Source organism: Hypanus sabinus, chromosome 4 (assembly GCF_030144855.1).
Source record: "Hypanus sabinus isolate sHypSab1 chromosome 4, sHypSab1.hap1, whole genome shotgun sequence".
Classification (NCBI taxonomy): Eukaryota; Metazoa; Chordata; class Chondrichthyes; order Myliobatiformes; family Dasyatidae; genus Hypanus; species Hypanus sabinus.
Window position 1 is genome coordinate 181,008,854 of NC_082709.1, and position 24,075 is coordinate 181,032,928.

The window sequence follows — 24,075 nt, forward strand, 5'->3', positions numbered from 1 at the left end:
TTATATGTGCTGCGTACACATATGTATGTATGTTGCATGTGCATGTATATATGTTTGTGCGTGTGTGTGTGAGGGTGCCTGTGTGTATGTGTATGCTTGCATTTGTGTTTGTGAATGTATGTACTTTCACCCATATGCATGTTTGTGTGTGTGTGTCTGTGCTTTTATCAAAGTTCAAAGTTCTGAGTAAATTTATTATCAATGTATATCTCTGCCACCATATACAACCCTGTGACTCGTTTTCTTGTGGGCATTCACAGTAAATACAAGAAGCACAATGGAATTAATGAAAGACTATCCCTAACCGGACTAACAATCAATGTGCAAAACACAACAAACTGTGCAAATGCAAAAAAGCAAAATAATAACAGTAATAATAAAAAAATAATAATAATAACGTCACCAACCCCAGCACAGAATTAGCAACAAACACATAGATAATCAACTTTTGGTCTAACATCCAGTCAAACAGGGTGACGCACAAGCAAGAAGCAAGCTGGACTAGGGAGGAAGAAGAGTGCACACACACGATTGAAGAAACGCAAATACCTGAAGTTATGATGGAAATGCTAAAAGAGGTCATATAAATACCCACAAGTACTGGAAGTGATAATATTCATAATTATTGGTATAAAAATTTTACTTTTCATCATCTGTACCTATAAATGCAGATCACCAATTTCCTTAAAAATCCTGAGAAAGTGCCTGAATTTTTGAAAGAAGGTAAAACATATCTTTTACCCAAAGGGGAAATCACAAAGGAGCCATCAAAATATCATCCTATGACTTGCTTACAAAAAGTAAATAAATTATAACATCATGCATCCCGCAACTAATCACCACTCACTTAGATAACCACAATATGCTTACAGAAGAGTGGAATGGATGCTGTAAGGGTATGAAAGGATGTAAAGAACAATTGATAATAGATTCCATAATTCTAAATCAAGCTCAGTGGAAAAGCAGAAATCTCTCACGTTGCTATATTGGTTACCAAATGTCATTTCACTCTGTCCCACCCTCATAGTTAATAGAAGTTCTTATTATATATAAACTGCACCCAATACTTAGGAAATTCTTGCAGCATCTGATGAATCATTAGCATACTATAATCACCCTATCTATATATAACCAAAAAAAAACAAGCCGAGTTATCAAAATAAGCCGTGGCATTTTCCAGATTGACTAAGTCCACAATGGTTCTGTCTAGCTTTGAACCTGCTCTCTAATTTACTGAATCAAATGATAATTGGGTATCAAATCAGAAACAATGAAATGAGTACTACCTTTTATATATGGATGATTTGAAATTATACGCTCCTTCATCAGTTAAGCTAAAGTACAAGGGGTAATTGATAAGTTCGTGGCCTAAAGTAGAAGGAGTCAATTTTAGAAAACGTACCACATTTATTTTTCAACATAGTCCCCTCCTACATTTACACACTTAGTCCAGCGGTCATGGAGCATATGGATCTTGGACCTCCAGAAAGTGCCCACAGATGGGTGATTGATGACCTAAAGTTGAAGGAGATGAGTTGTACAGCTGTCGTTTCATGCACATGCAGGGCAACTCGTTGAGTGATTATGCAGAAAGTTTGAAGTTAATAACTCATCTCCTTCTACCTCAGGCCACAAACTTATCAATCACCCCTGCTGTGGACACTTTCTGGAGGTCCAAGATCGATATGCTCCACAACAACTGGACTAAGTGTGTAAATGTAGGAGGGGACTAGGTTAAAAAAATAAATGTGCTGGTTTTCTAAAATTGACTCCTCCTACCTTAGGCCACAAACTTATCAATCACCCCTCGTTATTAATTCAAATAGAAGAACTATTTTTGAAAGATATAAACATAAACTTTGGATTGGATGAATGCAGAACATTAAACAAAGGAAGGTGCAATTGAGCTAATGGAATACAAAACCGAGCAGCAGGATACAATCTAACTGATAGATGAATATGAAGCTTATAAGTATCAAGGATATCAACATGGAAAGAAAATAGATCAGTGTGATAAAGGAAAATTTTACAACAGAATTGACTTTGAAGCTTAAGAAAATCTGTCAAACAGAGCTCAACAGTCAAAATATAGCAAAGGCAATAAACACTTTCACTATACCTATATCAATGCATTCTTTTGACATAATATCTTGGTCCGAAACTGATCTGGAAAATTAACAAAGAAAAATAAGAACTGAAATGACTAATTTCAGAAAATGTTATGTACATTTAAATGCATTTAAATTGAGGCTACCTAGGACGGAAGGAGGAAGAGGAATAATGGACATTAAAAATCTACACAAATCAGATAAGACTTCTAATAATATATTTTCAACAACAAAAACAGGATTCAGCACTCCACACAAGCATACACGACTCTGATAAGAAGTACACACCACTAAACTTAAATAAGAGCACAACCCAGAGAGATGAAAACGAATTCCTACGTGATAGAAGTAGTCTGAAAGGATATTTGGCCTCCGCTTCAAGTGGTCTATCATAAACAAAAACAAAATTTGAGGAAGCAACGCTTTTGAAAAAAAACGTTGTCCTGTGTAACTTAACCCAGACTTTTCAGTAATTAAAGTAGAACAGTTTGAACAGTGGAATACAAAATACGGGCTCTGAGGGTGACTGTGGCTGGAAATTGTGCAGCATCATCCTAAATCACTGTGCATGAGGGACCCAGGCCAGTGTAACCTGGTGCAGCTTGCAGCCAGATCTGATACCTGCATCCCATGAAATAACCGCTGTAGTTAGTGCGAAATGCAGATCTTTGAGCACTAGAGCACGTTTACAAGGAGAGGTTTTATTAGCGCTCAGCATCAGCTGAATGGCAGGAGCTGACTGAAGTCATGCTCACGCCTTTCAAAGAGGGCACGCACACAGTCTGAAAACACTGCTGTAAGACTTCCCGAAGTTTAATCCGAGTTTCATCCAGACATGTGTGAGGTGCTGCACTCTGGGATGTCCAATGCAAGAGGAAAGTACTCAGTAAATCTGAATTAGAATCGAAAACAAAAACATAAGAGAGCTTGCAGATACTGGATGTCCAGAGTAGCACACACAAAATGCTGGAGAATCTCAGCAGGTCAGGCAGCATCTTTGGAAGGGAATAAATAGTCAGCATTTTGGGCCGAGACCCTTTTTCAGGACTGGAAAGGAACGGGGAAGAAACCAGAGTAAAAAGGTGGCGGGAGGGGAAGGAGTACAAGTTGGCAGGTGGTAGGTGAAGTCAGGTAAGGGGGAAGGTGGGAGGATAGGAAGGGAGTTGGAGAAAGAAGCTACGACGTGATAAGGTGGAAAAGGTAAAGTGCTGAAGAAGAAGGAATCTGATAGGTGAGAAGAATCAGAATCAAATTAGTTATTTGTAATGCAATTTGTTGTTTTGCTGCAGCGGTACAGTGCAAGACATAAAATTACTGACAGATACAAAAATAATAAATAATGTAAAGGACGAATAATGAGGTCGTGTTCATGTGCTTGAGGATGGTTCAAAAATCAGATGGCAGAGGCAAAGAAGTTGCTCCTAAAACTGAGTGTGGGCCTTGAGGCTCCTATATCTCCTCCCTGATGAGAGGGTACTGAAGAAGGTATGTGGCATACTTCCTTCATTGATTGAGGTATTGAGAATAAAAGTTGGGAAGTCATGTTACAGCTGAATAAATCTTTGCTTAGGCTAAGTTTTTCAAAGACAAAGTATATTTAGTATCAAAGTACAGATGTGTCACCTTAGGAGGCCCTCCATTGGCTGTGTCACCATGGATGTTGTGTCCTAGCTGTCCACGTGATATGCAAACATTGGCAGTATGATATGGAGAGCAAACTGCTGCTCATGTAGCAGGCTCCCCTCTCCAGAGGAACGGCAGAGACTGACGCAGTTTGGCACCAACGGTATCGCAGGAGTTGCCAGTCAGTGTTGAACTCAATGTAAGACTGCTTTAGGGACTCCAGCTCTGGGTTTTTCTCCAGGTTTATTCCTGAAGCTTTCCCCATGAGTGGGTATACCTGCAGGGCAGCAGGGGTTTGAGATCCGAGTCTTCCTTCTTCTAAATGAGCTACCAACCATTACCAACAAGCCTAATCTGGTTGAAGGAAGAGGTTTTAAGGCACCAGTAACGCACCTTTGGCCCTTCTCCTGTCAGTACAAATGATTCCGTCAGACTTAGTAGATAAGCCACATGTAAAGGCCAGGAGCTGGATTTCATTATTAGAGGCTATTTGAAACACACACCACTGGGAGCATTTAATAGGTAGTGAGAGCTTATCCCCACTAACACTCATGGCTTTAACAACATAAAGGAACCTCATAACCATATACTACCTTAAGAAACATTTTCTTGCAGGTATTTACAGGAAGATAATGAAATACAATGGAATTTATGAAAAACTGTATATGAACAGAGACTGATAAACAACCAATGTGCAAAAAAAGGAATGTTTGTGTAAATAAAAATAAATAAATAATACTGAGATGAGTTGTAGAGTCTTTGAAATCGAGTCTTTAGGTTATAGAGTCAGTATTGAGGTGAGTGAAGTTATCCACAATGGTTCAGGAGCCTGAGGGTTGTAGAGTCATAACGGTTCCTGAACCCGATGGTGTGGGACCCAAGGAGTATTGGTTACAGTTCTCGTCAACCCATTACAGGAAGGATGTGGAGAATTTGAAGAGGAGACAGAAGAGATGCCAATGGTAGGAAGACTGTATTTTCCAATTTCAAGTAACATTAATCTTCAGTGCCTCTCTACACTCCCTTTCTTTCCAGTCCTCCTCTCGCATCCCACTCCTATTTTTGTCCTTTTTCTCACTTGCTGCCCCCCAAGCCCCTCCCCTTCTCGGTTACATCCACCAACACAATTCACATACTGACTCTCGCATTCCCCCTACCCCCTCCCCTTTCCCCATCTGGTGCTGGTTATATCTGTGCTTCACTTCTGCCTTAGTGGCTCCTATCATAACCCCCTTACCTATCAGAGTCCAGCTGTGGTCACTCTTCATATTCCTGCATCTTCCACTGTGGCAGCTGTCTCCACCTTTATTCCCTCTCTCCCCTTCATGCCCCTCTCCTGCCTTCACTGTCCATTCTTTTTGCCTTCATCTATTATCCACTGATCTCTGTCACCAAACTTCACCTCTTCCTATCTGCCAGTTATCCTTTAACCCCACCCTCTCAAAAAGTTCAAGGTTCAAATTAGACATCAAATAACATATATGTTACCATACACTGTCTTGAGATTCATTTTCTTGCAGGTATTCACAGTAGAACAAAGAATTAATGAAAACTACACACAAAGACTGACAAACAACCAGTTGGTAAAAGATCAAAAGATCACTTTTTACCCTGGGTAAGTTTTTGATGCTACATGTTGGTTTGTGTGTGTGTGTGTGTGTGTGTGTGTGTTGCAGTGTTAGTAGACAGAATTTGCTAATGAACACATATCTGGTGCCAGTGACTTTTCTCTGGCGCTGTGCACAGGTCCTTGGGGTTTTGCCTGGGCCTCATGTCTCTAACACTCTCCCCGTAGTCACCTCATTTAATGACTCTTGGGAGAGTGCCTGGAGGCTTCCTGGGCTCTTGTGCATGGGGGATTTCTCCCTTCCCAGGGTGCGTGAGTCTTTGAATTAGCTGGCTGCTTTATTGAGGCAGTGAGAAGAATAGACAGAGTCTGTTGAGAGGAGGCTGGTTTCTGTGATGTGCTGAGCTGTGCCCATAACTCTCTGCAGCATTTTATGCAGAGCAATTGCCTTACCAAGCGGTGGTACATCCAGAGAGGATGCTTGCTATGGTGACTTGATAAAGTAAATAGACGATCTCCTGCATTTGTCTATTTTGAACCTCCTTCCTGCACCTATGATAAAGTAGTTTTAAAGGAGAAGGTCCAGGTCCCTCTTTAGCCTTGACCTCACAAATACCAGTATGAGAATATTCTATTTTCAAAATTGACATAAACCAATGTACAAATATAACAACAGCACAACTTTAATCATCTGTAGTCTGTTCAATGTCATCTAAGCTGTGATGAATGCTTTTAAAGAAATACTGCACCGACCAAAAATGATTCATTTTTCAATCACTTGATATGTTGATAAGTGGTCAGGAGAGGATAGAGATAGAGGTGGTCACCACAGAGTGCGGGATAAATTTGCTACATTTTTATGTAGATGGTAAATTTGTTTATTATTGCCCCATATACTGAAGGGAAGTGAAAAAACTTGTGGCCAATTCGTAACTAAAGTGTGTTGAGGGAGTATAAGGGAAAATAATAACCAAATGCAGAATAAAGTGTTACAGTTACAGAGAAAGTGCAGTACAAGTAGACGATACGATACAAAGCCAAGACAAGGTAGATTGCCTGGTCAAGAATCCATCTTACCATACTAGGACATTGTTCAATAGTCTGATAACAGCACGATAGAAGCTATCCTTAAACCTGGTGGCATATGTTCTCAAGCTTTTTTATCTTCTGCCTGATGTGATCAGGCAGAAGAGTGAATGTCCACGGTGGGAGGTTTTCTTTGATTCTGCTGCCCATTACCAAAGCAGCATGTAGTATATTCAGTGGTCATTTTATTACAGACCTGTGCAAAAGTCTCAGGCACATATATCCAGCTAGGGTGCCTAAGACTTCTGCACGGTATATTATGTCTTTCTAGTTACCAGATAATACTTCATAAGTTCATAAATCAATGTACTGAGTACAGGAGTTGGGATGTTATGCTGAAGTTACGTAAGATGTTGGTGAGACCTAATTTGGAGTATTGTGTGCAGTTCTGGCCACCTACCTACAGGAAAGATGTAAAAAATGTTGATAAAATACAGAGAAAATTTACAAAGATATTTGCGGGGCCTGGAGGGAAAAATTAAATAGTCTGGCATGGTATTCTTTAGAATATTGGAGATTGAATGGAGATTTGAAAGAGGAATACAAAATTATGAGTGGTATAGATAGGGTAAATGCAAGAGGTTGGGTGAGACTACAACCAGAGCTCTTGGGTTAAGGGTGAAAAATTTAATGGGAACATGAGGGGAAACTTCTTCACTCAGAGGATCATGGACCAAACTGCCAGCACAAGGGGTGCATGCAAAGTTTGGGTAGGTACATGGATGGTAGGGGTATGGAGGGTTATGGTCCTGATGCAGGATGATAGGAGGAGGCAGGTTAAATGGTTTTGGCATGGATTAGATGGGCTGAAGGGCCTATTTTTAATGAATGATGTGTGTGTGTGTGTGTGTGTGTGTGTCTGTGTGTGTAAAGTGCCCAAGACGTTTGCACAGTGCTCTAGGTAAAGGATGTACCTAAAAAAGTGACCACGAGTGCATGTCCCTGGGATCAAAATTGAATCAGAATCAGGTTTATTATCACCGGCATGTGATGTGAAATTTGTTAACTTAGCAGCAGCAGTTCAATGCAATACATAATCTAGCAGAGACAATAAATAATAATGATAATAGATAAAGAATTAAATCAATTATGTATATTGATTAGATTTTTAAAAAGTGCAAAAACAGTGATACTGTATATTAAAAAAAAATGAGGCAGTGTCCAAAGATTCAATGTCCATTGAGGAATTAGATGGCAGAGGGGAACAAGCTGTTCCTGAATCTCTGAGTGTGTGTCTTCAGGCTTCTGTACCTCCTACCTGATGGTAACAGTGAGAAAAAGGCATGCCCTGGGTGCTGGAGGTCCTTAATAATGGACGTTGTCTTCTGAGACATCACTCCCTAAAAATGTTCTGGGTACTTTGTAGGCCAGTGCCCAAGATGGAGCTGACTAGATTTACAACCTTCTGCAGCTTCTTTCGGTTCTGTGCAGTAGCCCTTCTATACCAGACAGTGATGCAGCCTGTCAGAATTCTCTCCATTGATTGTATTTATTGACATGCCAAATCTCTTCAAACTCTTAATAAAAGTATAGCCACTGTCCTGCCTTCTTTATAACTACATCAATATGTTGCGACCAGGTTAGAGCCTCAGAGATCTTGACACCCAGGAACTTGAAGCTGCTTACTCTCTCCATTTCTGATCCCTCTATGAGGATTGGTATGTGTTCCTTCATCTTACCCTTCCTGAAGTCCACAATCAGCTCTTTCGTCTTACTGACGTCGAGTGCCAGGTTGTTGCTGCGGCACCATTCCACTAGTTGGCATATCTCACTCCTGTACACCCCCTTGTCACCACCTGAGATTCTACCAACAATGGCTGTATTGTCAGCCAATTTATAGATGGTATTTGAGTTATGCCTAGCCACACAGCCGTGTGTATATAGAGAATAGAGCAGTGGGCTAAGCACACACTCCTGAGGTGTGCCAGTGTTGATCCTCAGCGAGTAGGACATGTTATCACCAATCCGCACAGATTGTGGTCTTCTAGTTCGAAAGTCAAGGATCCAATTGCAGAGGGAGGTACAGAGGCCCAGGTTCTGTAACTTCTCAATCAGGACTGTGGGAATGATGGTATTAAATGCTGAGCTATACTCGATGAACAGCATCCTGACATGGGTATTTGTGTGAATAAATATTGAATTGACTTTATTTCTTACATCCTTTACATACATGAGGAGTAAAAATCTTTACGTTACTTCGCCAGCTAAATGTGCAATGTGCAATTTATAGCAATTTGTAGTAAATAACATGCACAACAGGACAGACAATATAGCATAGAAATACAATTGTATCAGTGTGAATTAATCAGATTAATGGTCTGGTGGAAGAAGCTGTCTTGGAGCCTGTTAGTCCTGGCTTTTATGCTGTGGTATGGTCTCCCAGATGGTAGCAGTTGGAACAGTTTGTGGTTGGGGTGATTCAGGTCCTCAATGATCCTTTGGTCCCTTTCTACACACCTGTCTTTGTAAATGTCCTGAATAGTGAGAAGTTCATATCTACTGTTGTGCTGGGCTGTCCGCACCACTCTCTGCAGAGTCTTGCGATTAAGGGAAGTACAGTTTCCATACCAGGCAGTGATGTAGCCATTCAGGATGCTCTCAATTGCAGAAAGTCCTTAGGATTTGGGGGTCCAAACCAAACTTCTTCAACCGTCTGAGGTGAAAGAGGTGCTGTTGTGCCTTTTTCACCACACAACCAGTATGTACAGACCACGTGAGATTCTTGGTGTTGTGTATGCTGAGGAACTTAAAGCTGTTCACTCTCTCAACCTCAGATCCATTGATGTCAATAGAGTTGAGCCTGTCTCCATTCCTCTTGCAGACCGCAACCAGCTCCTTTGTTCTTCTGACATTGAGGGAGAAGTTGTTCTCTCGACACCACAGTGTCAGGGTGATGACTTCTTCTCTGTGAGCTGCCTCATTTTTATTTGAGATTAGGCCAATCAGTGTAGTATCATCAGCAAATTTTATTAGTAAATAGAAGCTGTGGGTGGTGACACAGACATAGGTGTACAGAGAGGGCATCCTCATCGATAGTCTGAATTTCTGATAGCTTGTCTTGTAACATGGCCTCCTCCATGGTTGTGATGAGGCCACATTCAGGTTGAAGGAGCAACACCTTATATTCCATCTGGGTAGCCTCCAACCTGATGGCATGAACATCGGTTTCCTGAACTTCCAGTCATGACCCTTCCTCTCCCTCACCTCTTCCCATCCCCTTTTTCCTCTCTCACCTCATCTCCTTGCCTACCCAAGAGCTCCCTCTGGTACTCCTCCCCTTTTTCTTTCTTCCATGGCCTTCTGTCCTCTTCAATCAGGTTCCCCTTTCTCCAGCCCTGTATTTCTTTCACCAATCAACTTCTCAACTCTTTATTTCACCCGTCTCCCTCTGCCACTCCCGGTTCACGTATCACCTTGTGTTTCTTTCCTCCCCCTCCCCCCACCTTCTTACTCTGGCTCCTCATCTTATTTTTCTAGTCCAGTTGAAGTGAAGGGTCTTGGCCCAAAACTTAGACTGTACTCTTTTCCATAGATGCTGCCTGGCCTGCTGAGTTCCTTCAGCTTTTTCTGTGCATTGCCCTGCAGCTTAACTACTGTGCTATCATACATCAATGCACAGCTGATCAGCTCCCTCAGTGCCTTCAACACAAATGGGGATTCCCAGAACAGGCAGTAGTTCTGACCTTTCACTTCTTGCAATTGCAAATCCCATTGATCCCACACATAGGAATGATGTTTTTTAGAGTCAGCATTAAGATTAAGGAGCAGACAAGTGGGAAGATGAACTAGCAGTGGATATAGCCGAGGTAACTGAGGCAGTGATCAGAGATAAGTACAGTAGTCACAAACATGAGAAAATCTGCAGAGGCTGGAGATCCAAAGCAACATGCACAAAATGCTAGAGAAACTCAGCATATCAGACAGCACCTGCGGAGTGGAATAAGCTGTCCTGATGAAGAGACTCAGCCCAAAACATTGATTGTTTATTCCTCAGCTGTGTTACGGCACAATGGTGTAGTGTTTAGCATAACGCGCTACAGTACCCAGTGACCTGGGTTCAACTCCCGCCACTGTCTGTAAGGCGTTTGTACGTTCTTCCTGTGACCACATGAGTTTCTTCTGGGTGTCCCAGTTTCCTCCCACAGTCTAAAATTTAATTGGTCACTGTAAATTGTCCTGTGATTAGGCTAGGATGAAATTGGGGGTTGCTGGGTAATGTAGCTCGAAGGCTTGGATGGGCTGGTTCTGTGTTGCTTCTCAATAAATATGTAAGTGAAAAAACAAACAAACAAATAAACAACTAAATAAACAGATAGATAGATAGATAGATAGATAGATAGATAGATAGATGTTCCCTGACTTGCTGAGTTCCTCCAGCATTTTGTATGTGTTACTGCAGATACAGTGCCAATCCAATCTTTGAGTTTGCTGATGACGCCACTGTCAGATCAACAACAATGATGAGACAGAGTACAGGAAAGGCATCTTGGGTCTTGTGTCATCAAGTTTCCGCTAAGCTCACGTCCCTTAATCCAGGCAGCATCCTGGTAAGCCCTCTCCATAACCTCCACATCCTTCCTATAATTGACTGTTGCAATGCTGCAGATGAGCCCAATTTAAGTTTTATAAGTTCAAGTTTAATTGTCATTCAAGCATGCACATGCATACAGCCAAATGAAACAGTGTTCCTCTGGGCCCAGGTGCAAAACTCAGTACATACAGCACATACAGCTCAAATGCTATCTATAAATTTGCTGATGATACAACCATTTTTGGCAGAATCTCAGATGAGAGAGTGTATATACCAGCTAGTTGAGTGGTGTTGCAGCAACAATCTTGTACTCAGTGTTAGTAAGACCAAAGAGCTGATTGTGGATGTCAGAAAGGGAAAGACGAGGGAACATGAACCATTCCTTATAGAGGGATCAGAAGTGGAGACAGTGAGCAATTTCAAGTTCCTGAGTGTCAATATCTCTGAGGAAGTAACCTGTCCTAACAAATTGATGCAGCTGTAAAGAAGGCAAGACAGTGGCTATATCTTATCAGGAGTTTGAGGAGATTTGGTTTGTCACCTAAAAAAACTTGAAAACTTCTACAGATAGACTGTGGAGAGCATTCTGAGAGGATGTTTCACTATCTGGTGGGGGGGGGGGGTCACTTAGGCTACTGCATGGGACTGAAAGGAGCTACAGAAAGCTATAAAATTAATCAGCTCTACCTTGTGTATCAGTTTCCGTAGTATCCAAGATATCTTCAAGGAGCGGTGCCTTAGGAAGACGGCGTCCATTGTTAGTGACTCCCATCACCCAAGACATACCCTCTTCTCATTATTATCAACAGGAGTTACAGAAGCCTAAAGGCTCATATTCAGTGATGCAGGAACAGCTTCTTCCCCTCTGCCATCTGATTTCTGAATGGACATTAATGAACACTTCCTCACATTTTTTGTTGTTTCTGTATTTGCACTATTATTTTTAATTTAACTATTTAATATACATATTTATACATAGTTTAATTAATTTAGCTTTCTCTCTATTTATTATGCATTGCATTGCACTGCTGCTGCAAAGTTAGCAGATTTCACAACATATGCTGGTGATGTCAGACCTGATTCTGATATAGTCACGATAGCAAGTAAGGTCACAAATTAATATCTGCAAGTCCCTGAGCATCATGGCCTGAAGCTTGGTGGTGCATGGGATGTTGTCTTGGAGCCATATTTCTGTAAGAACAAGCACATAGCAGTTCCACATCTCACACTGGGTCAAATGTGGATGAAAGCTATCAAACTTGTCTTCCAGGGACAATGACTGAGCCCTTAATGTAAGCTGGTCATTGACCTAAGGAAATGGGGTGGGGAAACATCACCCTAACTCTATCAGTGGAGCTGCTGTAGAGATGGCCGACAGCTTCAAGCTCCAAAGTATCCATACCACCAGCAACTTCTCCTAGTGCCTCCACACTAAATGCAGTGATCAAGAAAATACATTAGCACCTGTACTTAGACAACTGAAAATATTTTTGTCTACAATGATTCCTACTTGAAATTCCCTTGAAATTATTAAGGCAATTTGTATCTCAGCAACCGCTCTAGATGGTTTGAAGCTATAATGAATGGTAAGCACTCCCCAATCCATCACAGGCTCAACTCTGCCTTCCATCCAGACCAGTTTTATGGTGCATTGCTTGAGGAAAGATTGAGGAGAGGGGAAGGCCTGCAGCTTAGGCAACTGCCAGTCTCCCATACAACCCTGCCAAGGTGCAAATCTATGGTCTCATGAGACTAACGGATGCCTGTATAGTGGGGGTATGCTCCCACTGCCTATTGAATGCTCCCAATGAAGAAAGTCTCAAATAGCCTCTGACAACCAAGTCCAGTTCCTTCATTTGTGACTTACATAATGCCCTGGTTCATGCTGTTATGCTGTATGTATTTCAATTTGGCTGTAAGTTCTGTAAGAACACTCTGTTCTGTTTTTGTGCTAATTTGGGTTGTTGAAGATAAGATATGAGGAGAAATGTGTGCCATCCAACTTGAATGGTCGGATTAAGGGGAGATTTCTCTGGTGAGGGACACTAAGATTGAGCTTGGAGCTTTTGTTTGAGAGGAGATGAAGAGAGAAGATGCTAGGAAGAACCGGTCTTAACATACGATCCCATTTGTTCGAGATGGATTGCAAGTGACGTTCAGTAGGTGGTGTGTGCTTTTATGTTGACCGAGGGCCCAGCGTGTAAGTGATAGAGAAGTTCAAGATGAGCTCCAACTTGCGCACGTTTGACCGTTTAGTTAGAATGGGCCCTTCTCTTTTTGCTATTCTTAACTAACCATTTAGTTAAGATTCATAAATATAATTCCTTTAATCGTATTCAGTGCACTATCTGTGATTTCATGGCACTAATTTGTAACAGGGTAGTGAATTACACACCGGTGTTTGGGGTGGGATTGAGCATGCCTCAATCTCACAAGCTTGGCAGGGCTGGGGGTTGTTTTCCCCAGACCTACGCAGCCAAGGAAACAACTGTGTTTCACTTAGCTACTAAGCCCGGTGAAACCGTTTCTACTGACAGGAGAAGGGACCAAGGCAGGTTGCTAGAGTCTTAAAACCAGGCGCCTTGGGCAGATGGGGCTGATCAGCTGTGCTTGGCAGCTCATGTAGGAGGAGGAAAACTCTGATCTCAAACCTCCACTGATTTGTAACTATACCCACTCATGGGGAGGGCTTCTGGAGTGAACCCTGAGGAAAAATCTGGAGCTGGAGTCCCTAAGATAGTCTTAAGTTGAGTTCAATTCCTGCAACGTTGCTGGCGCCAAAATGTATCGGTCTCTGTCGTTCCTTTGGGTTGATCAGAGATGTCGGGGGGGGGGGTGGGCTTGCTACATGTAAGACAGCTTGCTCTCCATATTGCACTGCCCTAGTGTGCATATCTAGACAGCTAAGGTGCAACAGCCATGGGGACCTTTTCTTTTTTGTTCTCATTGCTGTATTTATCAATGAATTATTATTGCCATGTATCATGTGTACGCTGAGATATCGAGATGGGAGAATTGTGAATGAGAGGACATAGTAAAAGGATGTCAGCAAGGCCAGTAATATCCACACACACTGAATAAGTTAATCAGCAGCATTTCCCATAGGGATCAGAGACTAGGTGTGGCATGGTGGCAGAGTGGTTAGTGAAACACTATTATAGCACCCATGAACTTAGTCCAATTGCACCACTGTCCATAGGTTAATTAGTCACATGGATTTTCTGGGATGGGAGGGCCTGTTACCGTGCTGTATCTCTAAAATAAAAAATGGTGGGTGGGGGGAGGGTGGAGAGTCATTTTAATCTGAGATGTTGAGGAGCTCCCTCTCACCCAGGGTGTTGAATCTCAAAAATTCACTCTCCTCAGAGATTGAGGAGGCTGGATTATTGCGGGAAGTAAAGGGAAGTAGATGAATCTTTGAAAGATCGGAAACTGAGGAAAATGTTGATCTGGCACATATCAACCAAGGTCATATGGAATGGTAAGACAGGCAGGAGGTTCAGAATGATTTACATCTGCTTCTACTTTCTCATGTTCTCACTTGGTTTATTGTGAAGTTTTTCCAGCTAAAACACCTGCCTACAGATCCACTGAGAGTTATTACTTTCCTACCGAAAGGCCTAGTGAGTGGATTGAGAAGGAATGTTATGAAGTCTGGGGAAGGTATAATTCACTGATATTTTTTATTGTCAGGCATAGTATGCAAGATTCAGAATATAAAAGGGGAGGAAATCTCCATCAGAACAAGACACACAAAATGTTGGAGGAGCTCAGCAGGTCAGGCAACATCTATGGAGAAGAATAATAATCAGTCAAGGTTTCAGGCCTCTACTTTTTGAGACTTTATTGGAGACTTCATCTGAATAACCATTTGGGGCAGCCATTTTGAGAAGAGCCATTCTGAGGTCAAAGTGGTGTCTAAAACTGAAGGTCATAGGTTGAAGGTGAGAAAGAGGAGGTCTCAGGAGGATCTGAGACATAAATCCTTTGCACAAAGAGAAGGTGGTAAGCTACCAGAGGAGGTGGTGGAGGAAGAACAGTAGGAATATTTAAGAGGCATCTGGACAGGTACTTGAATGATCAGGGTGTAGAGGGGCATAGACTTAACATGATCAAGTGTGAGTGCTATAGTTAGGTGTGATGGACAGAATAGATGTGATGGGTGGAAGGGATTGTTTCTATACTATGACAGCAGCAGAAAAATACATAATTGAATAATTGAATCCTTTCCCTTCTAAACTGTAAATATGCTGCTTTGCACTTTCTTGTTTCATACTGCAAAGCAGTTATGATTGAGAGTTGACTGCCATACATGGGATTTTTGAGTTTCATCTTTAAAGCTGGTCCTGGGCACCAATCCTTCCATTGATTCTATTATGGTTATTATTCTATTATGGATTTATTGAGTATGCTTGCAAAACATAATCTCAGAATTATATATGGTGACATGCATGTACTTTGACAATAAATTTACTTTGAACTTTGAATATTGGGCAAAAGTCCTGGCCCACATTCCACCTTCTTTCCTTCAAAAACATGACAATGGAAGCAAAAATGCCCCACTTGGCTCCTCAAGCCTGTCCCATCCTTCTATGTGATCATGGTTAATCTGCCACAGGCCTCAGCATTGGCTTCCGTGGCACTTTCTCATGACCCTCAATACCTTGTCCATTCAAAAATTTATCTTCCACCTCTTCAAGTACATAATCTCCAGTATTTATACTTCCAGTTAATTATTGCCTTTGGTATGTGTACTGAACTTGGTTTGCATGAATGAGTTGCTATGTTTTTCTACTTCAAGTGGTTGTACTAAATATTTAATTACATTGAGGACATTCTAAGATGACAAACATATGTGTGGTCATTTTATCTTCACTCTCCTGCACCCTTCTCCATGACAGGAAAGTCAAATATTCTTCCTTCTTTAACCACTGGAATTTTCAATTCCATCTCATCCACTACATCTCTGTGTAACATTTATAATTTTCAACTTTGTCTGAGGTGGGGGAGTGGGAAGATTCTTTACCCTGGGCCAAACTATCTGAGACCATAAGACCATATAACGTAGCAGCTGAATTAGGCTATTCAGCCCATCAACTCTGCTCTCATATTCCATTATGACCCACTTAATTTCTCTCTCAACCCCATTCTCCTGCCTTCTTCCCATATCCTTTAATGCCGTTACTAATCCAGAACCTATCAAAATCTGCTTTAAATATAACCATGGACTTGTCCTCGACAGCCATTTGTGTCAATTAATTCCACAAATTCACCACCTTCTGGCCAAAGGAAATCCTCATCTCTGTTCTAATTGAACATCCTTCTATACTGAATCTATGCCCTCTGGTCTCTCTTGCACTATAGAAACATAATTTCTATATCCACTCCATGTAGGCCTTTCAAAATTTGGTAGGTTCCAACGAGAACCCCCCTCATTCTCCTAAACAACACTGAGCATAGGCTCAGAGCCATCAAATGCTCCCCACACATTAACCCTTTCATTCCCAGGATTATTCTTGCAGACATCCTCTGAACCTTCTCCAGTGCCAGCACATCCTTTCTCAGATATGGGGCCCCAAACTGCCCACAATACTCCAAATGTGATCTGACCAATGTCTTACAGAGCCTCAGCGTTACATCCTTGCTTTTATATTCCAGACTTCCCAAACTGAACTCAAACATTGTATTTGTCTTCCTTACTATCGACTCAAGATGCAAGTTAACCCCTAGGGAATCCTGCACAAGGACTCTGAAGTTCCTTTGCTTTTCTGATTGGAAAACATTAGTATGGTGGAGGAATTTAGTGAGTTCACTTGCATTCAGTGGTCGCTTTATTAGGTACACCTCTACACCTGCTTATTAATGTAAATGTCTAATCGACCAATCATGTGGCAGCAACTCAGTGCAGAAGAACATACAGGTGTGGTCAAGAGGTTCGCTTGTTGTTCCGACCAAACATCAGAATGGCAACGAAATGTGAGCTAAGTGAATTTGTCCGTGCAGTGATTGTAACTGCCAGACAGGAAGCCTCCAGTGTTTACAGAGAATGGTGCGATAAGCAAGAAACACCAACTGAGCAGCAGTTCTGGGGTCAGAGGAGAATGGCCAGACTGGCTCAAACTGACAGGAAGATGGCAGCAACTCAAATAACCATGCGTTAGAACAGTGGCATGCAGAAGAACGTCTCTGAACGCTCAACAAATCAAAACGTGAAGTGAATGGGCTACAGCAGCAGAAGACCACAAACATACACTCAGTGGCCACTTTATTAGGTACAGGAAGTAACTAATAAAGTGACCATTAAGCGGATATAAAGCAACCTCCCTATTCCAGCCTCAACAAACCTCCATCACATAGATAGAGCCAAGAGCACACTGGAATGAACTGCTCCAAGATTTTGGGTGTTTGGTTCTGAACTCCATCTATCCCAAAGGATGGGAGTTGAGCTAATGATAGAACTACTAAAAATACAAACCGTTCTTCAGCTCAGCCTTTTGCAATGGATTTGCTTTGCTTTGCTTTCAACTTTAATTAAAGCAGACACTGGCCATGAAGACTCTCAAAGTGTCTCAAGGGAGTTAGAAAAGGGAGTGAATTACAGGGATGGAGAGAGGCCAGGCAGCAGTTTGATAAATAAATAAAGTGGCCTGCATTGTTTTTACAGTGAAGCTGTATTTGAGCCTCAACCCAGCAGGATAAAGGGACACTTGTGCAGTTAAGTGTGTCCTTACCTGCTCCTATGTGGCTCGAGGACATTTGACGCACTAATACCTTGGATAAACAATGGTTTTTAAATTTGTGCATCTCTGTGTAAGTGCTTAGATGAGTATATATTTATGCATGAATATGTCTATTTAAAGATCAGTGCATGGCAGTGAAGCAATATCAACATAAAAAAGGCCTAGATCACAAATGGAGCCATTCAAACATGTTACTGTTTGATTCCAGCTCTCCAGTCCTTCTCTCCGTCCTTCTCCCCTTCTTTGCTTCTTTTTTCATCTATCCCTTCTTCTGTTCTTCTTTATTTCTTCCTTCCTTTCTTTCCTTCTTTCTCTTTCTTTCATTTTTCCCTTTTCATTCTCACTGTTCTTTCTTTCCTTTGTTCCTTTCTTTATTTCTTTCTTTCATCCTTTCTTCTTTCCTTTCTTTCTTTCCTTTTATATTTTCTTCTTTCTTTCCTTCATATTTTGTTCATCCTATCTCTGTTTCTCCTTTTATTCTTTCTTCCTTTTTTCTTTCTTTCCTTTTCTTCTATCTTTCTTTCATTCTTTATTTTATTCTTCTTCCTTACTTTCTTTCCTTCCTTCTTTCTTTTTTCTTCTTCATTTCTTCTTTTACTTTCTTTCTTTCTTTCTTTCTTTCTTTCTTTCTTTCTTTCTTTCTTTTTCTTTCTTTCTTTTCTTTCTTTCTTTCTTTCTTTCTTTCTTTCTTTCTTTCTTTCTTTCTTTCTTTCTTTCTTTCTTTCTTTCTTTCTTTCTTTCTTTCTTTCTTTCTTTCTTTCTTTCTTTCTTTCTTTCTTTCTTTCTTTCTTTCTTTCTTTCCCAGTCATCTAAAAACACTAACTGCTGGAGAAATTCAGTGGGTCAGGCAGCATCTGTGGAGGCAGAGGGATAAAGATAAGGGTGAGTTTTATTTGTCCTATGTATATCAAGACATTGAAACGTATAGTGAAGTGTGTTGTTTATGTCGAGGATGTGCTGGAGGAAGCCCACAAGTCTGCCATGTTTCCAGGTAATAGAGGAATGTATCCTCCAATCCATGATAAACTTGAGGTCCTCTTGGAGGAGTGTGACACAGGTTGCAGAGAAACTTTGAGAAAAATACAAACTCAGCTATACTGCAATCACTGGAAATTCACTGGACAATTACACACATGCCAGTGATTATATGAATTATGAGCAAGCATGGTAAAATTAAAGTACAAGAAAAATACAAGGAAGACGTTCCCTCCCCCTCCATTCTTCTATTCTCTGCTCTGGCTTCTTAGATCTTCTTACCTGCCTGTCTCCTCCCCCTGGGTCCCCTCCTCCTTCCCTTTCTCCTATGGTCCACTCTCCTCTCCTATCAGACTCCTTCCTCTCCAGCCCTTTACCTTTTGTACCCGCCTGGCTCCACCTATCACCATCTAGCTATCCTCCTTTCTCTCACCCCCCAACTTTTTTCTTCCTCCTTCCTTTCTTGTCCTGATAAAGGGCCTGAAACTTCAATTATTTATTTATAAACATGAAAACGTCTGCAAATGTTGGAAATCCAAAGCAACACACAAAAAATGTTAGACGAACTCAGCAACTCAGGCAACATGTATGGAAACAAATAAACAGTTGATGTTTTGAGCTGAGACCCTTCTTCAGGACTGAGAAGGAAGGGGGAATATGCCAGAATAAAAAGACTCATATAGTGGGAACAGAATCTTTGGAATGTAGAGTGTGCAAGGACCATAAGGTACCCATTGACACTAATCGTACTCTAATCAATTTTGTTCTCCCCACCTTCCTGACAATTCTCCCCAGATTCCAGCAGTCACTTATACACTGGGCATAGTTGGAGGACTCCACTCGTCAGGGTCAATCATGGAGCTGTCTAGCTATGCAAGCCAGGGCAGTACAATATGGAGAGGAAGCTGTTGCCCACGTAGCAAGGTCCCCCTCTCCACACAACTGATGATTTCAAATGAACAGCAGAGACCAATACAATATGGTACCAGCAGTATCATCAGGAGTTGCCAGTCAGCATTCAACTCAACACAGGACTGCCTTAGAGACTCCAGCTCTGGATTTTTCCCATGGGGTTTACTCCCGAAGCTTTCCCCATGAGTGGTTATATCCAGAAGGCAGCGGAAGTTTGAGATTAAAGTTTTCCCTCTCCTAGGTGAGCTGCCAACCATGGTTGATGAGCCCCATCTGACCAAAGCAACTGGTTTTAAGGCACAATAAGGCAAAATATACAATAATGTATATTTGCCCTTTCTCCTGTCAGTATAAATGATTCTTCTGGGTCCAGTAGCTAAGCCACATTTGAAGACCAGGAGCAGGACTTGATTGTCAGTGACTATTGGGAGCATTTAATAGATAATGGGAGCTTATCCCCACTACTTCTCCAAGCTATTACAACCTTAAGGAGAAACTTGGCATAATGTACAGCTGCTAATTAATCTGATTTAAGCATCATCGGGATGTGGAAGGAAACCAGAACAACGAGAGGAAACTCACATGGTTACAGGGAGAATGCACAAGGACACATCAGAGATCAAGGTTGAACTGGGGTCAGTGAGCTGCGAGGCTGTGGTTCATTTGGCTACACCACTCTCTCGCTGCTTATCTCTCTTTCCTAAATTCATCATCATCATCATCATTATGTCCTGTGTCATATGACGTGAGCGACCATGATTGATCTCAGCAAATTTTCCTACAGAAGTGTTTCCCCATTGTCTTCTTTTGGGCAGTGTCTTTACAAGGCAGGTGACCCCAGACATTATCAATACTCTTCAAAAACTGTCCGCCTGGTGTCAGCCGTCGCATAGCCAGGATTTGTGATATGCGTCAACTATTTGTACAACCATCCACCATCTGGTCCCATGGCTTCACGTGACCCTGGTTGGTGTGGTGGAGGTGCCAAGCAGGTGCTACACCTTGCAGGCTAGTGGAGGGATTGAGCGCCTTACACCTTCTTTGTTAGAGATGTACCTGCACCCTGCCACCCAATCCCAAACTGTCACTATTCAGATAATCACCTCATATTTATCCAAGGAATGCTGCATCTGACACTAGGCCATGGGCCATAGGAGCAAAATTAGGCTACTTGGCCTATAAAGTCTGGGGGGTTCATTACTCATCTCAACACCATTCTGTTTCCTTCTCCCTGTAACATTTAACGTCCTTACTAATCAAGAACCTATCAACCTCCACTTTAAATGCATCCAAAGACTTGGCCTCCATAGCCATCTGTGGCACTGAATTCCACAGATTCACCAGCATCTGGTGAAAGAAATTCCTCCCCAATCCTGTTCTAAAGGGATGTCTCTCTGTTCTAGCATTCATTCAACTTGCACCATTCTCTTCCAAATCATAGTAGAACTCCTTTAGATCAAGGATCAAAGACTTGAAATCCACTTTATTTACCATATATGCACATTTCCCTGTATTAAGAATTTGCTGTGGTGTGTTTGTCAGGGTATGATATGCAACCAAAAACAGCAACATTTAACAATTATAAAAATAAAGAATTATATAAAAATGAACTTAGAAGTTAAACTATGGAATAAAAATGCAAAAATACACGAATACCATTGTGTATTTGCAAGGTAAAAGCTTTATGAAAGGTGGTTTGATGGGTCTTCAGTGCAGCGCACTGACTAAAATTATGGATGTGGAGATGGTAGCTAACTAGAGTGCTCCATCTCATAATTCCTCACAGGCTGCGCTCAAAAAACAGTGAAGGGATATTTGCAGGGCTTTCTGACTGGAAGATGAAAAAAATAAAATCAAGATTCTTACAAAAATAATGGAATAAATTGAATTGATTGCAGAAAGTCTGTTTGATATAAAGTGCAGCTCACCAGATAGGCTGCTAGAGATAAAATTTTGTCCTGATGAAGGATCTCAGCCCGAAACATCGAATATTTACTTTTTTCCATTGGTGCTGCTTGACCTGCTGAGTTCCTCCAGCATTTTATGTGCGTTGTTTTGGATTCCAACATCTGCAGACTTTCTCATTTTAGAGATTCTGTGCTGTTTAATCATCTCCAAACAACAGCTCAAGTTCAGGTTACTTTCTTGTCACTGACATACATACACAGAATCTAAATGGCATTTAGATTTTTTACAGCAAAGCACAGTATATGACAAACATAACCTACTACTTACTTACTGCCCTTTACTCCACTGGCATTTAGAACGGCAGTGAAGGTCCTCCATCTCTGCCTGTCCATGACCATCTTCTCTATTGTGCTCCAGGTCTGGTTCAGAGTCCTCCTTTCTGCCTCTATGGTATAGCATCAAGTTGTCTTTGGTCTCCTATGTTTCTTCCACCATTCGGGGTCCAGTGAAATGCCGTCTTGATGATGGAGTTGGCCTCATCACGTGCCTAATCCATCTCCAACGTTTCCTCATGATGATCATGGCCATGATGATCTTGTTGACTCCAAAGGAGAATGGTGTGGTTGGTGATCTTTCTTGGCCAGAAGGTAGGGAGGATCTTCCAGAGACTCAATGATGTGGAATGACAATTGCTTGGCAAGGTCACTCTCTGACATGTGCCAGCATTCTGACCTGTACAAAACTGCGGACAAATGTGTTGCACATTGATCTGAAGACCTTTCTGGCTTTGCTGAGTCTGCACCGGATGTTGCCTTTCGCCTCACAGTTCTGTCAACTGATACCGCCCAGGTAGATGAATCTGCTGGTGCTGGGTGTGAGAATGACGATGACATCGATTCAGTCCTGAGAGGCCAGTGTTGGGCATCTTCATGCTTTACAAGACTTGAAAGACTGTGTGGCACACCACTCCTCACACGAACATTTCACAGAATTTTCTTTATTTTACGAGGTCGAGTTGCGAGCTCAACACTCAACCCGGCACAGATGGAAAGCATACTGGGGAATGGCCCAACTGGATTAGAACCCTAGGAACCTCTGTTCCAGAGTCCAGCACTGATGTCACTGCACCACCAGGAGTGGCTGGTGCTGGGTAAGTATTGACAGGAGGAAGAGACTACATTGAGGGTCATGATCTCAGTCTTCCTCTGGCTGACTCTGAGTCCAATTGGTCCATCAAAGGTAAACAGGCAAGAGAAAATCTGCAGATGCTGGACATCCAAGCAACACACACAAAATGCTGGATGAGCTCAGCAGGCCAGGCAGTCTCTAGGGAAAAGAGTACATTCGCCGTTTCGGGCCGAGACCCTTCAGCAGGACACAAAGTTACAGAGACACAGAGTATTCTCTTGCATGAGCTGTTGTGTATGTGATAGAAATGCAAGGTCTTCGACAAAGTCAAGATCTTCCAAAGTAGAGAATAGAGTCCACATAATGCCTCTCTGCGTACGTTTCATTGTTTGCCTCATACCCAGTCAATCACTAGGTTAAACAATATTGTTGACATCACACGGACCTGCCTGACTCCTGTCTGGCCTTCAAAACTCAAGCTGCTGTTCCCATAGAAATTCTGGATGAGCTGGGCAATTTTGGATGGGATCCCATACAATCTGGGAATACACCAGAGGCTCTCCCTGTGGATGTTATCAAAAGCCTTTTCAAAGTCCATGAAATTTACATACAGTTGTCTCTGCCACTCTTTGATGTTATGCAGTGTGAAGATCCAGTTGACACAGCCTCTTTTCTTCCTGAAGCCAGCTTGTTCTTTCCTTAAGCACACATCATCAGCATTTGTTGGACAATGACTTTGGTGAGAATCTCACTGGGCACTGACAAAAGTATGATGCCATGCCAGTTGTTGCAATCACTTAGCACTCCTTTCTTGGAAATCCTAATAATGACTCCCTTTGTCTGGTCCTTGGATACTTGTTTCTGTTCCCATATTATAGTAAACAGTGTTTCCAGGATGGCTGCTGCAATTTTTGGTTCAGCTTTGAACAGTACAGCGTTCAAATTGTCATGTCCTGGAGCTTTGCTGTTCTTTGCTGATTTATTTGCAGCAACAATCTCTGCTTTCTTGGGTGGATCTGTGTTGATATTGAGGTCCCCTGCTGCCTTTTGTATGTCAGATGTTTCATATGGTGGTGATTTATTCAGAAATTCTCTGTCCATTGTACCTCTTGCTTTTTCTGAGTTGTCAAAAACAAATCATTCTTATGTCTTCCAGAACCACTGGAGATTTCTGCATACCAATTTTGAAATCTTGTATATACATTTTCTTGGACACTGTGATTGGCTGCTTCTTCAGTCTGGACTGCAAGGTCTTCAGTCTAAACTTTGTTATCCTTTCTTACAAGGCTTTTCACTTTCTTGTTAGCTTCAGTGCATGCTAGCTGAACTTACACTTTAAGTTGTGTTAACTTTGCATCTAGCACTTTCTTCTTAATTTTCCGTCTTTCTTCTAGGTATGCCCATGTTTCCTGCTGTCTCTATTCTTTGTTTGTCATTCCAGCTCTGTATCCTAGACAAGCCTTACATCCTGCAGGGATCATCTCCATGTACCATTGA

The 24,075-nt window shown here is 41.7% G+C and overlaps 1 long non-coding RNA gene across 1 annotated transcript in view; it reads right to left on the reverse strand.

Annotated features, from left to right (window-relative positions):
• Positions 1 to 24,075, reverse strand: part of LOC132392406 (uncharacterized) — a 66,630-nt gene that overhangs the window by 15,819 nt on the left and 26,736 nt on the right. The window contains exon 2 of the long non-coding RNA XR_009511525.1: positions 2,120 to 2,166. This is a non-coding gene — a long non-coding RNA (uncharacterized LOC132392406). The remainder of the gene's footprint in view (positions 1 to 2,119; positions 2,167 to 24,075) is intronic.